This window comes from Hyperolius riggenbachi, chromosome 4 (genome assembly GCF_040937935.1).
Source record: "Hyperolius riggenbachi isolate aHypRig1 chromosome 4, aHypRig1.pri, whole genome shotgun sequence".
Taxonomy (NCBI): Eukaryota; Metazoa; Chordata; class Amphibia; order Anura; family Hyperoliidae; genus Hyperolius; species Hyperolius riggenbachi.
Window position 1 is genome coordinate 84,897,026 of NC_090649.1, and position 9,984 is coordinate 84,907,009.

At 45.2% G+C, this 9,984-nt stretch overlaps 1 protein-coding gene across 1 annotated transcript in view; it reads right to left on the bottom strand.

Moving 5' to 3' along the window:
* VSNL1 (visinin like 1) overlaps nt 1-9,984 on the bottom strand; it is a 189,012-nt gene that overhangs the window by 168,038 nt on the left and 10,990 nt on the right. The gene's annotated exons all lie outside the window — the stretch shown is intronic.

The following is a 9,984-nucleotide window of genomic DNA, read 5'->3' on the forward strand; positions in this document are numbered from 1 at the left end:
GCGTTACATTTTAAAAAAAAAAACATTACTGAGCATGTGTAACACAAATAACGCAGCAGATTCATTGCTAAACGCACAACATGCAGCACATTCTAATAACGCTACACATTACACAAAAACGCAACGTGTGCACTGTGAATGTCGCACAGACTTAGTATTGCTGTGTGTTAGTCTGCAGTAAAACATTTTCTAACATGCGACATTAACGTCGCACTGTGAAATAGGCCTTAAACAGGAATTTTAACCCAGTATTGAATTTCATCCCAATTAGTTGCAGATCTCCCTTTTCCCAAGAGAAATCGTTACCTTTTTTAGAATAGATAGATCATCAAGGGGTTCTGTGTGGCTGATATTATGGGGAAACCCCACCCACAGTGTGATGTCATGACCAAGGTTCTGACAGTGTGCTGTCTGTGAACCTTGTTACATTGTGGGAAAGAACGGCTTTTTCCAACTGTCAACCAAGCAATATCCCCATAACTGGGACTTCCTCCAGCCCCATCCGCCTAGATCGATCCCACGACGCCGTCCTCCGATGTCTGCAGCTCCGGTACCGGGTTCCAGCACTTTTGTCAGTCTGAGCCAGTCTAACGTAAGAGAAGTGTGCTGTTTGCGTAACTCTTCAGCAGCTGCCAGAGAGATACGTAGAGGGCGCACTTCTCCTGCGTAGACTGGCCGCGATGACGGAGGTGCGAGGACCCAGTTCCCGAAGCTGCAGGCAGCGGAGGACAGCGGCGTGGGAGCAATCCAGGCAGATGGGGCTGGAGGAAGCACCAGGTATGTATAAAATCTTTTTATTTTCTCAGCTCTGAGTCCCTTTAAGCTTTACAACTTTTGTGCTCAGTTGCGTTGCAGAATAATTTTGCATGTCAACTTACTGCCCATACAAGTCTATGTGCCTGTGCACAGAGCAGAGTTGTAACGGATTGTGTTATTCTAATGGTGGCCACTAATGATCCAATCTGTTTCATCCAATCTTACCATTTCTATGTAATATTAGGCAGTATTGGACTGGGACATCTGAGGAAATCCACTTGCTGGCCAAGCAGCAGTTATCAGGTGTTGCAGCTCACAGTTAAGACTTGCCGCAGGTTTCTATTGGTAGTGATAACTCAGGGTTACTGCTGCTTGGCCAGCAGGAGGATTTCCTCAGTTTTTCCAGCTCCCAGTCTGACACTGATATAAGGGAGTGCCCAAAGTATACATTTAATATGTTCAATCAGTTTGCTCTTCTACTACATAGATTTGTTAAGACTGCATGAAAAAGATTTGATCATTAGAGCCACCTTAACTCTCTGCATGCAAGATTTATATTCAAGTGTATGGCCAGTCTCCATCTTAGTTCACACACATTTATAATACATTATACCTTGTGTAATCTTGCCTTAAGCAAATGTATTACATTTCAAGGCCTCTCATCCTCTGACTAGTCTTTTGAGGCTAGGTCCACAGTGCTCAGTTACATTGCAGAAAAATTCTGCATGTCAACGTACTGCCCATACATTTCTATGGGGCTGTTCATAGTAATTGATCGCGTTATTCTAACTTGCTGCATGCAGGCTTTGCATTAAAGTCTATGTCCAGTCTCAGTTCAGTTCACACACATTTTAACCTGTGCGTTACGCAACTGACCACTGTGAATCCAGTCTAAAGGATGACTGTACTTGTAGTTATGAATGTACCCCGAAAGACACTAGTACTAGCTCCAATCTTGTCCAGACCAGCGCCCATCGCAGGTTATGTTATCTGAGAAGCTGTGACTTTTCTTTGCTTACATCCTGCAGCACTGCTGCCACTGGCTGCTAGGTGGCTCTGTTGAGTAGGAAGCAGACAGCTTCTCTATACATCTTAATGGAAATCCAGTCTACTTTCTACCACAAAGAAGTTCAATTGGGCATTTGAGAGCAGTAGCTTTATATGTAACAAAAGGGAGACCTGTCTGTTCTGATCACCCGGCCACGGTATCTGCTGGTGGAGGCTGTTGGGGGGCAGGAACTGAAAGCCTAGGGGTGGCTTTAAAGTGAACTCGAGGTGAGTGGGATATGGAGGCTGCCATATTTATTTCCATTTAAAGAGTACCAGCTTCCAGGCAGTCCTGTTAATTTTCTGGCACCACAACCCTTTAACTAGCATGTGGCTAATACAGTCAGATACCTGATCTGTATGTTTGTTCAGGGTCCAGGGCTAAAATGATTTGAGACACAGGGTCAGGGGGACACACAGCAAGGCAATGTGTATTGTTTAAACCAATAGCAGCTTAAAGGAATTATCTCGTTTGAGATAGTGGACTGCTTTTCACCTCAGCCGGCAGAACTCTTGTGCTGTAAATTCTTGGAATGCTTTGATGTCTCTCTGCTAGCAGAACATAGCATAGAAACTGAAATCAGAAATCCTCTGTTATTGTCTCACACTGCCCCATAGTGGCAAGTGGTCATAAACACATTACATCAGTACTAAGTATTAGCAGGGAACTGTAACAAATAATACATTAAAAAATTGCTAAAATAAATTGGTCTGGAGAACTTGCAGGCCTCTAAATAAATTGGCTGTTAATGGGTTAAAACGAAATAAATACGGAAGCCTCCATCAGGACTGTGGAGTGGGTACAAAAATCATCCGACTCCAACACCTCAGTTTATGAAACCACTGAATCCCACTTCAGGTACCCAAAAATTGCTCCATAACCCTGGCCTCCATATCACTCTCAGCTCAGGTTCCCTTTAAGGTATAACCATCAACGTATAGTTTTCCTTCAAAGCGGAACTGTAGATACAAAATAAACACATTGTTTCACTTACCTGGGGCTTCCCCAAGCCCCCAGCAGCTGTCCTGTCCCACGCCGAGTCTCCACGATTCTCCGTTCCCCTGCCGCCGCTCCGTCCCTTACCTCGACTTGTAAGTCAAGGCCAGCGCAGCCCTGCCAAGCGTATCCTTTCTTCGCGTTCCCCTCTGCAATAGCGGGGAACACGAAGAAAGGATACGCGTGGCCAGAGCCGTGCAGGTGCAGTGGCCCGGCAGCGAAACTGAAAGTAGCTGGCGGCGGGAGAACGGAGGCTCGTCGAGGAGCGGCGTGGGACAGGACGGCTGCTGGGGGCTTGGGGAAGCCCCAGGCAAGTGAAACAATGTGTTTATTTTGTATCTACAGTTCCGTACCTTAGTGGTTAGGGTGCACAGCTTCTGCCCATAATCATATGCCCTCTGTTTGGAAATATAAGAAAGTGACAGGCTCACTTTCAAATTTAAAGGGGAACTTCAGCCTAAACAAACATACTGTCATCAAGTTACATTAGTTAAGTTAATTAGAATAGATAGGGAATATAATCTCTTACCCACCCTGTTTTAAAAGAACAGGCAAATGTTTGTGATTCATGGGGGCTGCCATCTTTGTCATGGGGGCAGCCATCTTTTTGGTCGAAAGGAGGTGACAAGGAGCAAGAGACACAGTTCCAACTGTCCTGTGTCCTGATAACCCCTCCCAGCTGCACACGCTAGGCTTCAAATGTCAAAATGTACAACAAAAAAAAAATTGCACCAAAACAGCAGAACGAGAACAACAACATCAGAAATCCCATCATGCTTTGCACAGCATCAGGGGAAAAAAGCCCGGGCAGTTTTCTTCTGTGCAGCTAAAAGGAGGCTTGTATAAGAGAAACAAACTTCTGATACTGTGAAACTGTTAAAGAAACACTAGGCCTTTTCAGTGCTGCTGAGTCGATTTTTAGTCCGGAGGTTCACTTTAAGCAAAGCACATTGGTTTGGCCTTCAGCTGTAATAAGGTACGGGTTATTTTTTTTTTATCATTTTGGCCTCCTGTCCACACTGTGACTGATTATTCTGTCTATAAGCAACCTAAAAACAGAACTGTTGCCTGAAGCACATTGGCAATGCTAACTGTTTAAAAAGAAAGGGGGATTGAGATATCCATTCAGCAGACAAAGCCTGCTCACTCCTTGGCTCTCCATCTAGCACAGTAGGAAATATGACAAATCAACCCTTTGTTTCCTCAGCTGAAACCTCGTTGCCTAGCAACAGGCTGTGTATGTCCAGCAGAAGTGTCCCAGTTACACCAATTTTTTATTTTTTTGTACGCAACATCTGGCAGCAGAACCAAAGGCAGTGACCCACTCCATCACTACTGTATAAATAAGCAAATGATCACAATAGCAGTCCCCAGTTAATGAACAGGGTGAGGAAAATCGGCAAGCCAGCATCAAAAGGGAAAATCGGGCCCCAGACGATGAGCGAAAATTATCTTTGGGGGGGGGGGGGGTGAGGGGAGGGGCTCTCTTTGTTTTTAAGTCAGTGAAGACAGCAACACAGGAGATATTACCTTTTTTTTGCAGTTTTTTGTGGGGGCAGTGGTTAGGTGTTAGGAAGGGGGGTTTGTGCGGTGGGGGGGGGTTAGGTTTAGGCGACAGGAAGGGGGTTAGTGTAGGGAGGCAGTTAGGATTAGGCACCACCACGGAGGGGTGGCCAGGGGCTAGACACCACCGGGGGAAGGGGGCCTTGGGGTTCGGCACCACCAGGGGGATCTTAAAGGACAACTGTAGTGAAAGGGAAATGGAGGCTGCCATTTTTATTTCCTTTTAAGCAATACCAGTTGCCTGACAGCCCTAATGGTCTATTTCAGTGGTTCCCAACCCATGTGCCGCGACACATACATGTGTCGTGGCAGCTTCGGGTATGTGTCGCAGTGTCAGCTCTTGGAGGAGAGAGCGAGAGAGGGAGAGCTGTGGGCAGCGGCGGAGAAGGGGGCCATCTCCCCCCCTTCCCTCACCTTAGGGTGCTCTCCCTCCCTCTCTCTCTCCTCCGATACTAAGTGTGGTCAGGCGTTTGGCAGCGGGCGGGACTTACCTTCCGTGTCGCTCCAAGCACCGGAAGTTTTGTGCCACAGCCGCTGCTCTGGTCTGGATCAGACCAGAGTAGTGGCAAATCATCCCGCGAGCCTACCACCAGACCAGACGGAGACACGGAAGGTAAGTTCCGCCCCTCTGCCAGCCACCGCACTTCGTTCGGGAGGAGAGAGCGAGGGAGGGAGAGCACCCTTCCCTTGCTCTCTCCTCCTGGGGGGGGGGGGGGGGGGCACCTGGCTACATATACTGGGAACATATACACCTGACTATATATACTGGGCACATATACACCTGACTACATATACTGGGCACATATACCCCTGGCTACATATACTGGGCACATATACCCCTGACTACATATACTGGGCACATATACACCTGCCTACATATACTGGCCACATATATCCCTGGCTACATATACTGGGGGCAACTGGCTGTTTGTCATTATGTGCATTTACTGGTGAAAAGCTGTCTCTTATTATGTGCATTTACTGGGGAACCGCTGTCTCTCATTACATGCATTTACTGGGGAAATGCTGTCTGTCATTACCTGCATTTACTGGTGAAATGCTGTCTCTTATGTGCATTTAGTGGGGAAACGCTGTCTCTCATTACATGCATGTAGTCTACGTGTCACAGAGATCTGAACGTTTGGTTTGATGTGTCACGACTCCAAAAAGGTTGGGAACCACTGGTCTATTTGGCTGAAATAGTGACTGAATCACACAAGAAAGAAGCATGCAGCTAATCTTGTCAGATCTGACAAAAAATGTCAGAAACACCTGATGTGCTTCATGCTTGTTCCAGGTCTATGGCTAAAAGTATTAGAGGCAGAGGATTAGCAGGATAGCCAGGTAACTGGTACTGCTTAAAAGGAAATAAATATGTCAGCCTACATATACCTCTCACTACAGCTGTCCTTTAAGGTTAGGCACCACGGGGGCGAGGGTGTCTTAGGGTTAGGCATCACGGGGGCAGGGGTGTCTTAGGGTTAGGTATCACGGGGGGGGGGGGGGGGGGGGTCTTAGGTTAGGCACCACTGGGGGGGGGGTTAGGGTTAGGCATCGGTAGTGGAGGGTTCTGTGTGAGTGGGTTTTAGGTTTAGCTATAGTAAGATATCAGTAACAATTACGGATATTTTGCGAATGAGAAATAACACTTTAAAGTAAATAGTAAACTGTAAATATACCGATATTCTAGTATCCGCACTGTTCCTGCGCCCAACTGTCCATGGCGCCTGAAATTAACGTATTTGTTCCCCTGTGCGCTTAGTGTACCGCAGCAAAATGTCATTCTACCGGTTTAACAAGAAATTTGAAAAAAACACATTTTTTTCTTCTGATTTTTTTAAAATCGATTATCTCAAAAACTAAGTTTTGAATCAGGATGATACCATTTATTGGCTAACTTAAAAGAATAACAGTAATAATTTGCAGTATAGCCTTCATTGGGCTTCAATCCTGTTTGCTCACAAGATGTTGAAACAGCCAGCTATATACACGCAACATCAAAAGAGGATACATGGATTTTTTGCAAACATAAATACATGTCATAAAGATGCCTTAAATGAAACAGAACATCTAAATGAGGTGAGAGGATGTTAGCTGATTTATGACTAATAGATAAGACCCCTGGTTTACACAATCCTCACACAAGCGGGACTCAGACTGTCACAGAGGCATTGTAAATTCCGCGTTCAAAAGCAGAGTGGATGCAATATTTGTACAGGCAAAAACTACGAGATCTTTGGCTGCCATATTTACCGGTTCCTTTTAAACAATACCAGTTGCCTGGTAGTCCTGTTGATCTTCTGGCATCAGTCACAACTGTGAAACAAGCTAATCCAGTCAGACTTGAGTCAGAGCACCTAATCTGCATGCTTGTTCAGGGTCTAATGCTGGGAATACCAAGGGTCGTAGTACCCGTGTACGTCTATGGGGAAGGCTGATTCTGTTAGATATGACAACATGCAGTCTTTACACCCACACAGCTCTCGAGTGCTTTGAAGCCAAATTGTCCCTCATGTGTAGGATGCACTTATGAAGGACGTCAGCATACACTTTAGAAAACGCAGTAAGCAGTCGTGTCAGTCTCTACGTATGTCTGTATAATAGATAAAGGTCATAGTTTTACGTCTGTTATTCAGTCAAATGAATTTGCAAAAGATTAAAACACAATACTTCTCTGTGATCCAACGTAAACACAATCCTATGATGGATAGACCAAGTGCCAATGATACATCAGCAGTAACTTGTTGAGAAACACAGCCTGAATATCTGAATATTTTATCATTGCATTCATTTATCTTTTGCAAACACAAGAAGAACACACCAAATCTATGATAACATCCTGGCTGGAAAGTCAACCTGTAACTTAACTCTAGTTCTGCAGTATGAGAGTGATCACTACTTCGCCGCCACAGTGTTCTCCCCAGGCTCTTTTAGCTGGGTGCTCCACCCGGCTAGTTTTGGTGAGCACCCAGCTGTCATCAGCTCACCGCCACCTATGCTATAAGCAGTGTTGCGCACAGAAGCACCAGCCCTGCACTTTCTCATATTGCCCCACCCGGCTATTTTTTCTTGCCACCCGGCTACTATTTCATGCCACCAGGCTGGAAAAAATTTCTGGGGAGAACACGGCACCATGATGCCTGTCCATAGTTACATAGTTATTTTGGTTGGAAAAAGACATATGTCCATCGAGGTCAACCAGAAAATAAAGTACAACACTAGCCTGTACCCGCACATATCCCTGTTGATCCAGAGGAAGGTGAAAAACCCTTACAAGGCATGGTCCAATTAGCCTCAAAAGGGAAAAAAATTCCTTCCCGACTCTAGATGGCAATCAGATAAAAATCCCTGGATCAACACCACTGGGCATTACCTAGTAATTATATCCATGGATGTCTTTCAACGTAAGGAAAGTATCTAAGCCTCCTTTAAAGGCAGATATAGAATTTGCCACAACTACTTCCTGTGGCAATGCTTTCCACATTTTAATCACTCTGTAAAGAACCCTTTCCTAAATAAATGGCTAAAACGGTTTTCCTCCATGCGCAGATTATGTCCCCTAGTCCTTTGTAAAAACGTAGGGACAAAAAGCTCATCCACCAAACTTTTATATTGCCCTCTGACATTCATGCATATTAATTAGATCTCCTCTAAGGCGCCTATTCCTCAGGCTAAATAAACCTAGTTTATCTAACCTTTCTTGGTAAGTGGGACCTTCCATCCCTCGTATCAATTTAGTTGCTCGTCCAGATTTGCTCTACAGCAGTCAGAGTAACTGTAACCAAGGATTGAACTTAATTCTAATAAGTGGCTGATACCCCATTTCCCACCAGAAATCGTTACCTTTTCTCATATAGATCATCGGGGGGGGGGGGGGGGGTCTGTATGGCTAATGTTGTGGTGAAACCCCTCCCACAGGTATTAACATCACACTGTGGGAGCCTTGTTGCATTGTGGGAAATAACAGCTGTTTCCAACTGATCAAAAAAGCATCATCTCCTTCCACAGACATCACCTACCAGCAGTAAAGATGTCCCCATGTGATAAATGTCAGAATGGAAATCAGGGAGAGGAACGATTTTACAATGAGCAAACATAGACTAAATCACTTATAAATAATTATTGTAAAAATGAAACACTTTTTTCTTTACATTATTTTCACTGCAGTCCCTCTTTTAACCTTTTTTACCCTGGAGGAAGGTAAGATGGGAGAGTCTTTAAAAGAAGTTTCCACAAGAACAGCAGACGTCGTCCATTAGTGACCCAACATGATGGCACATACTCTTCGAACATGGTGAGGGCTACCCAACACTAGACTTTTGAGGCAGGTGTTTCCCTACAGATGGAAGTGTAGCCTGGTAAATGGGAATGGAATCGGGACAGACAGCATCTCAGCCGGGTGTAGGGATTAGCCATGTAGATTGCTTGAGTTGGATGGGGGAGGGGGGTGTATCTCATGACCTCTGAAGGTGAAGATCCTACAGACTGAGAACAATAGGACTTGATGGGAATGGGCGATTCTCTAACATGGCCAGGTGCAAATGAGGGATTCTCTCTATCCTAGGCAGGTGGGAATGGACAATCCGCTCTAAACTGGGCAGGTGGGAATGGTTCTGAAGGTGCAGCGCGGCCTGCTTGTTCCAGGAGAGGAGCATGGCCCCGGTATTAAGGAGGGGTGTGGCGAGCGGCGGGGTACCAGAGGGCAGCGTGGGAAACCTCTGGGGGTAAGTATTTACTTTTCTAATTTTGTGAGGCCTTGAATTTTCTTTAATGTTGTGTTTTCAGGGATTTCAAACTAAGCTAATCAAACTCGGTAGCTAGTAATCAATCAGCTGACAGTTGATCATTATAACCATTTACCCATGGCTAAGGGTTTGACTGGTTCGGTTTTAAGTCAGTGGAAATTTGAGTGCACCGTCAAAATTCAAGCTCATGGCTAATATCCACCAGCTGCGAATGATAGAAGAGACGCATTTGACCGAGAAATGTCATTAGTTTGTGTCAATAAATGACCTCTTGTCCAGGCGCTGTCAAGTGAAAAATACAGTTATTTGTAGCAAAGTAGACTTTGTGTTTTGTGGAAACTAGAATGTTGATAAGTGAGATTTCCACATCAAGAGAAACAGAGAGAGAGAGAGAGAGAGAGAGAGAGAGAGAGAGAGAGAGAGAGAGAGAGAGAGAGAGAGAGAGAGAGAGAGAGAAGACACAGAAAGAGAGACAGAAAGAGAGAGACAGAGAGGCAGAAAGAAAGAGAGAGACAGAGAGAGATAGAGGCAGAAAGAGAGAGACAGAGAGAGAAAGCGAGAAACAGAGAGAGAGAGAGAAAGCAAGAAACACAGAGAGAGAGAGAGAGAGAGAGAGAGAGAGAGAGAGAGAGAGAGAGAGAGAGAGAGAGAGAGAGAGAGAGAGAGAGAACAAAGAGAGAGACAGAGAGAAAAACTGAGAGAGAGAGAGACACAGAGAGAGAGAGAGAAACAGAGAGGGAAAAACAGTGAGAGAGACGGAGAGAAACAAAGAGAGAGGGAGAAACAGAGAAAGAGAGACAGAAACAGATAGAGACTGAGAGTAAGAGAGACAGAGAGTGAGAGAGAAACAGAAACAGAGAGAGAGAGAGAGAGAGA